This window comes from Pelodiscus sinensis, chromosome 2, assembly GCF_052426305.1.
Source record: "Pelodiscus sinensis isolate ZL-2025 chromosome 2, ASM5242630v1, whole genome shotgun sequence".
Lineage (NCBI taxonomy): Eukaryota > Metazoa > Chordata > Testudines > Trionychidae > Pelodiscus > Pelodiscus sinensis.
This window is the reverse complement of record NC_143053.1, coordinates 243,239,767-243,247,375: the sequence shown is the minus strand read 5'-3', so window position 1 is coordinate 243,247,375 and position 7,609 is coordinate 243,239,767. Positions and strand designations below refer to the sequence as shown.

The 7,609-nt window shown below is 48.5% G+C and overlaps 1 long non-coding RNA gene across 1 annotated transcript; it reads left to right on the top strand.

Moving 5' to 3' along the window:
• Positions 1 to 1,239: 1,239 nt before the first annotated feature.
• Positions 1,240 to 5,630, top strand: LOC149525452 (uncharacterized). Its single transcript, XR_016348983.1, has 2 exons — positions 1,240 to 1,377; positions 5,405 to 5,630. It is a non-coding gene; the product is annotated as an uncharacterized LOC149525452 (long non-coding RNA).
• Positions 5,631 to 7,609: the final 1,979 nt, after the last annotated feature.

Genomic DNA, 7,609 nt, shown 5'->3' with positions numbered 1-7,609 from the left:
TCCGTTCCTTCTCTACCCACCAGAGCATCAGGCTCCAAGCAGGGGAAGGAGGGAGGGTAGTGGAGCACCCACGGGGACACATCTCGAAGAACAACCGTTACTGCACAAGGTGAGTAACTCTTTCTTCTCCTTCGAGTGGTCCCCGTGGGTGCTCCACTCTGGGTGACTACACAGCAGTTGTCGGCTCGCGGAGGTGGGTTTGGAGCCGTGTGGTAGTAACTGTAGACAGCACTGCTTGTCCAACCGCCATAGAAGATGCTATCGAGGTGGAGAGAGCATAGTGTTGTGCAAAGGAATGGTCGGATGACCAGGTAGCGGCGTTGCAAATGTCTTGTAATGGTACATTATGGAGAAAAGCGGTCGTGGCAGCCACTGCTCTAGTGGAATGAGCTGTGATAAGTCCAGGTAAATCTTTGTTATATAAAGTATAAGAGGTCTTGATGCAGGATGTAATCCATTTAGAGATTCTTTGAGATGAGACTGCTTGTCCCTTAGATCTATTCGCGTATGAGATGAAGAGTCTAGGCGAGGCCCGCCATGGTCTCGTGCGATCTATGTAAAACGCCAAAGCTCGTCGGACGTCGAGAGTGTGCCACACGGCGTGGGACGGTTCAGTGTGTGGTTTAGGAAAGAATGCAGGTAAGTGTATGGGTTCATTCACGTGGAAGGGAGAGAGTACTTTGGGTAGGAACTTAGGGTGGGGTCTAAGTACCACCCTGTCCTGTAAAAACACAGTATATGGGGGGTCAGCCATCAGAGCTGCAAGCTCACTCACCCTCCTACTGGAGGTGATGGCGACTAGGAAAGCCACCTTCATCGACAAATGAGAGAACGAGCAGGTTGCTATCGGCTCGAACGGGGGTTTTGTGAGGCTTTTGAGGACATGGTTCAGGTCCCAAATGGGGACTGGTGGACGAACCGGAGGAAAGGTGTTCTGCAGGCCTTTGAAGAAGCGCTTGGTTATTGGGTCAGCGAGGAAAGAAGAGCTTGGAGGGTGATGGTGGAAAGCTGCTATGGCTGCGGCATGGACCTTGATAGTACTAAGTGCTAGACCGGAATGTTTCAGAGAGAGTAAGTAGTCCAATAAGTCATGTATTGGAGCAAGGTGTGGTGGGTCTGCATGAGTCTGAGCATACCATAGGGAAAAACGCGTCCACTTGTAGCGGTAGGTCTTCCTAGTAGAGCATCTGCGACTATTAATTAATATGTGCCTTACTTGTTCTGAGCAGGCAGTTTCGACATCATGGAGCCATGAAGGAGCCAAGCGTGGAGCTTCAGCCTGGTGATGTCCGGGTGAAGGGTTTGACCGTGATCTTGTGAGAGGAGGTCGCAGCGTGGAGGGAAGGGATACGGTTCTGCTATCATCATTTTGAGGAGGTAAGGATACCATGTTCGTCTGGGCCAAGCAGGTGCCACCAAAATCACGCGTGCCTGACTCAATCTGATCTTGTCTAGGACTCTGTGCAGGAGTGGGAGGGGGGGAAAGGCGTAGAGAAGGGAGGCGTTCCATGCGATGGAAAGGGCATCTCCGAGGGAATTCCTGCCCAGGGCTCCCCTGGAGCAGTAGAGGTGGCACTTGCGATTGTTCTTTGTAGCGAAAAGGTCCACTTCTGGATGGCCCCAAAGACGGAAGATCGGTGTGAGGGCGCGTTTGTCGATCTCCCACTCGTGCTGGTCCATGAATGTGCGACTTAAGGTGTCTGCTGTGACATTGAGTATTCCGGGAAGGTATACTGCAGAGGGGGTGACCCCATGGGATAGGCACCAGGTCCAAAATTTGGTGGCTTCCGAGCATAGAGAAGGGGAGCGAGCGCCACCCTGACGGTTGATGTAATACATGCATGTGGTATTGTCCGTCATAATGGTGATGGTCTTGTGAGCTATGTGCTGAGTGAAATGCTGGCATGCGTATCTGACTGCCCGTAGCTCGAGAATGTTGATGTGGAGTGCTTGCTCTACGAACGACCATTTGCCTTGGGCTGTGATGGTTCCCAGATGAGCCCCCCATCCCATGAGTGATGCGTCTGTTATGAGTGTTAGAGTAGACGCTGGACGTTGAAAGGGGACACCGTGTAGCATGTTTTGAGGGGTTGTCCACCAGAGCATGGAGTTGATAACGCGAGGTGGGATCGCAACATGCTTGCTCATTTGGTCTCTGAAAGGTTTGTATACCGTAGCGAGCCAGGACTGAAGGGGCCTCATGTGGAGTCTGGCGAGATTGACGACGTAAGTCGTAGAGGCCATGTGCCCTAGGATTTTGAGGCAATGGCGGATCGTGACAGTAGGTGCCGCCTGTGTTGCTCGGACAAGGTCGCATATCGTTGCGAACCTGTGATCGGGAAGAGTGGCCCTTGCTGTGATTGTATCGAGGAGGGCGCCTATGAATTCCAGTTTCTGTGTGGGACGCAAAGTGGATTTTGCGTAATTTATGTGGAATCCGAGACTGAGTAGGAGGTCTATTGTGGTGTCTGTCATGGCCTTTGCCTCTTGGAAAGACGCAGCTTTTATGAGGCAATCGTCCAGGTATGGAAATATTATGATGCCTTGGCGTCGGAGGAAGGCCATTACAACTGATAGAGTCTTGGAGAATACCCTGGGAGCCGTAGAAAGGCCAAACGGGAGTACTCTGTATTGGTAATGTTGGGTACCCACTATAAATCGTAGAAAGCGTCTGTGAGCAGGATGAATTGTAATATGGAAGTACGCGTCTTGAAGGTCGAGAGCCGAAAGCCAATCGTGTTGGTCGAGAGAGGGAATGATAGTTGAAAGGGTAACCATCTTGAAACGGTGGTATGCGATGTATTTGTTGAGGCGCCTGAGATCTAAAATGGGACGCCAGCCTCCTGTCTTCTTCTGGGTTAAGAAGTACGTCGAGTAGAATCCCCGGCCGCGGAATTGTGTTGGTACGTGTTCTACTGCGCCCAGTTGAATGAGGCGTGAGACCTCCTGTAGGAGTGCGGTTTCGTGAGAGGGGTCCCTGAAAGAGGGAAGGGTAGGAGGGTGGTTGGGCGGGGTAGAGGTAAAGGGGATGACGTAGCCAGACTGAACTAGATTCAAAACCCACTTGTCCGAGGTAATGAGGGACCATTGGTGGAAAAAGGCTCGGAGGGGGTAATGAAATTGTAGGGTAGCTATCGGGAGGGTCGACGGATTGGCCTCCTGGCTCTCGACCAGGCCTTCAAACCTGCTGCTTGCCAGCCGGGGGATGAGGTGTGGCATGTTGCTGTTGACGCTGAGGTCTACGGCGAAGTGGTCTTTGTTTACGGAAATCGTATTTGGGCTGTTGACGGAATGGTTCCCTGGGTCGTTGGTAAGGCTGGTATCTATTCCTTCTAAAGGGAGGAGTGTACATTCCTAGAGTTCTAAGGGTTGTACGGGAGTCCTTCATAGAATGTAGCACCTCATCGGTCTTGGATGCAAATAGATTGGTGCGATCAAAGGGTAAATCCTCGACCTTTTGTTGAAGGTCCCTAGGGACGCCAGAGGGTTGTAGCCATGACATTCGGCGTAGGACTATTGCGGAGGCTGTAATTCGAGCCGCAGTGTCTGCCACGTCCATGGCTGACTGTAAAGCTGTGCGTGAAATGGCCAGGCCCTCCTGCATAATGCTACGGAGGGTTGGGCGTTTATGCTCCGGGAGATGTTGAAGAAGGTCCTGGAGCTTCGCGTAATTGGCATTATCATAGTCTGCCAGCATAGCGGTATAATTGGCCGCTCTAAGGAGTAGTGTGGAAGAAGAATAGACCTTTCGGCCCATAATGTCCACCTTTTTGTGATCCCTGTCTTGTGGGGTTGATCTTAAATTAGGCTGTTTACCCTTGTGTCGGACCGAATCTACTACCAGGGAGTTAGGGGGTGGATGGGTGAACAGAAAGTCCATATCCTTGGGAGCGATAAAATATTTGCGGTCTATTCTCTTGTTTGTTGGTGTAATGGACGCTGGCGTTTGCCAAATGTTGTTGGCTGGGTCCATAATAGCCTCATCCATCGGGATGGCGATTCTGGTAGCTGTTGGGGGTTGAAGTGAGCGGAGAAGTCGATATTGTTTGACCTGGACCTCCTGAAGATCTTTTTCTTGAGCTAGTGCTACTCGTTTAAAGAGCTCTTGAAACTTTTTAGTGTCATCTCCCGACGGTGGGGCATCAGTGGTGACCGCTTCGTCTGGGGAGGAAGAGGAGTTATGCATCGGAGATCTGGTCTCGCCGTCAGAAAGTGAATCATGGCCATCTGAAGGAGCAGGAGAGTTTGGCTCTGTAGCGGATGTGGTAGCAGGAGGAGAGGCTGGAGGTGGCCTAGAGACTGTAGATGAGGGTCGGTGATGAGACCTCTTTGGGTGTGGACTCCACGGTTGCCATTGTGTGGCGTATGGCGGTGGTGGATATGGGTATTGGTGTGGATACCATTGGTGCGGGGGGGAGGGTATGCGTACTGAACCGCAGGCATTTGCCAGGATGGAAGTCTTTGAGAAGGGCTGGAATGTTGTGATGAGAATCTGCTTCTAGGTTCGGTTCCGATGCCACTAGCTGAAGAATGGTGTGATCTGGTAGAATGGATGGAGGAAGCCGGGGATGGCGGTGCCGACGAGGTGTGACTCCGCACCGGGGATCGGTACCGGCTCCGGCTTTGAGAGGGTGCCGAACGGTGCGGTTTCGGCGGTGATGTCGGTGCCGACGTACCTCTCTGCACCGAGGTTTTACTGGATAGGCTTTCGGTGTGGGCTTTCTTCGGTGCAGGGCCCGGTGCCGTTAGGTGTTGTTTCGGTACCGAGCGCTCCATAGACGGTGCCGTCGGAGCCGATGACGGCTTAGGTGCCGAAGCGGCCGGTGCCGTTGCCTTTTGATTCGGCTCAGAATGAGCTCTCTTATGCGGTGCCTGCGTCTTAGACCGCGGCGCACCGGAGGTTCCCGGCATGTCCACAGTGCTCACCGGCGATCCTGAGGACATAGCTGAGGCCAGAGGGAGAGCGGACTTTGGTGTCGCGGAGGAAGAATGGGTAGGAGGCTGATCTTTCTCCATACCCTTAGCTTGCTGAGGCGAGTCGTCTGAGGAGGGACGGAGCGACTTCTCGTATAAGAGAGTCGTGAGTCTGTTGGCTCTGTCACGTCGCGCTCTGGCTGTTAGCTTAGAGCAGTGCTGGCACTTCTGCGTCTGGTGTGCCTCCCCGAGACACTTAATGCACGCAGAGTGTCCGTCGGACGCCGGCATGGCGTCCCGACATGATTCGCAGCGCTTAAAGCCCGGCGAGCCGGGCATGAAGGGCTGGGGAACAAGCGGCGAACCGCAACCGGGGAAAAACTTTTTTTTTTTTTTTTTTTGGTTTAACTGGTTAGGGGGGGTCTAAGAACTTGGATAGTGAGGAAAGAGGGGGGTAAAAACGATAATTTTAACTGTTTTTCTCTGACAGAATTGGCAGAGAGAGAGCTCCGTCTGCTGCCGAGGACGGTAGAGAAGGAACTGAGGAGCCGCGCGCGCGCAGGCGCCCTTCAGTTCGAACAACACTAGAGGGCGCCACGGCGCCTGCGCGCCGCGGCAGAAACAGCTAGAAAAGTCTCCGGTCGCCGGCGCGAGGACGCACCAGCACCCAGAGTGGAGCACCCACGGGGACCACTCGAAGGAGAATAGTCAGTTCTTCTTAAATTAGATTGAACTATGCATACACAAAAAGGCTGCTGCAAAGCACAAAACTCCCATAGCACCCTCTACTGATAGAGAGAGAAGGGGATTAATTTTTGTACAGAGCAATTCCACAAACCAGGCAAAGTAACAGAGAAAAGGTGAAAATGGGATTTCACTGAAATTCAGAATTTAAGATGCTGCTTCATAAAGAAACCTTTTCAACACACCCTCGCGTCCCAATCTCATAGTCACTATTTAGACAATATTCCTGCTGAAGTCAGAACATTGCCTGAGTAAGGACAATACAAAAAATTAGGGAAACTATCTATATATAATTCAATCAGCTCTAATCACTGCATGGAGAGTAAAGACCCTAATTTTGGCATTTTTCCACTTAAAATTATTCAAAGAATACTTGCTTTATTCTCTATAAATAATCCTGCCAGCAAATAATTGGACAGTTTTTTCCATTGGTCACTGAAAAATTATGAACAAGCATTGATTTAATCAGATGATGCCTAGTCAATTATTAAATTTCCTGTGAAGGGCCAAACTGGAATTTAAGTTATGACACATACCAAGGGTGAATTTCATCCAGTGAGGACTGCTTGACTCTTACATGTATTTTGAAGGTATAAAGGCTAGTCCCAAATGTGTCCAACCTTCAATATTATTCGTACTAGCTGTAAATGTTTTTTAACAGAATGTTTTGATTTTAAACTAATTCTTTCCAAGATTGAAATGCAACATTTATTAAAATCACAGTATGTTTGCAAAGGTGTATCCACGTGTGTAAACAGATGCCTCCACTACCAGAAATAACACATATTGTAAAATTATAAAGGGAAGGTAAATTTTGGGCTTCAATATCTTAACTCTCGTTTAACAAAAAATACTGGAGCTACTAAAACACCAGAATACACCAATAGTCAACTTAGTCTCATACCCACTCCAGGCTCCATATTAGTGTAACTGCTGAAGCAATTTTATTCATACAAAACACAAAATATACTGATACTAACTTTATCTGACCTTGTTGCCCTCAATAATATTCAGCAGGAGTTCCACAGATTATAAATATTTAGCTGAATAAAATAAGGCCCTATACTGCGACTAGTGATAGAGATGCAGCCGTGTTAAAAGACAGAACTATGTAGCACTTTAAAGACTAACAAGATAGTTTATTAGGTGATGAGCTTTCATGGGCCAGACTCACTTCCTCAGATCAATTTGTGGAAGAAAATTGGCACGACCATATATACCAAAGTGATTCAATCAAAAAAACTGAACATGTATAAAATTGACAAATCCAATTTTAGAACAGAGTGGGGGTGAAATATAATTTATGCCATCATTTGCCTAAAGTGTCCGTCTGCTATGTACATTGGACAAACTTCTAAGACACTTCGCCAAAGAATCAATGCACATAAAACAGACTTCAGGCTCTCTCTCAGAGAGAAAGCTGTTGCTTGCCATTTCAGCCAGACTGACCATTCTCTCAATGACCTTAAAACGTGCATATTGCTTCAGAGAGATTTTAACTCCAGACTTCAAAGAGAAACTTCAGAATTGTCATTCGTGCTTAAATTTGACACTTTATGTATGGGTCTCAACAAAGATGCTATTTATCTCACCCATTACAAAGATAGCTTCTCCAATTATCACCCCTAATGTCATTACCTCACAGACACTAACCCCCCTCACCCCAACTCTGTTCTAAAATTTGATTTGTCAATTTTATATGTGTTCACTTTTTTGATTGTATCACTTTGGTATATATGGTTGTGCCAATTTTCTTCCACAAATTGATCTGAGGAAGTGGGTCTGGCCCATGAAAGCTCATCACCTAATAAACCATCTTGTTAGTCTTTAAAGTGCTACATAGTTCTATCTTTTGTTTTAGCTATACTGCAACTGTTTATCAATTAAAGAACTAATTGGTGGTAGCCAATTATACACCAGCAATAAAAACTGCAAGATCAGGTCGGTGTTT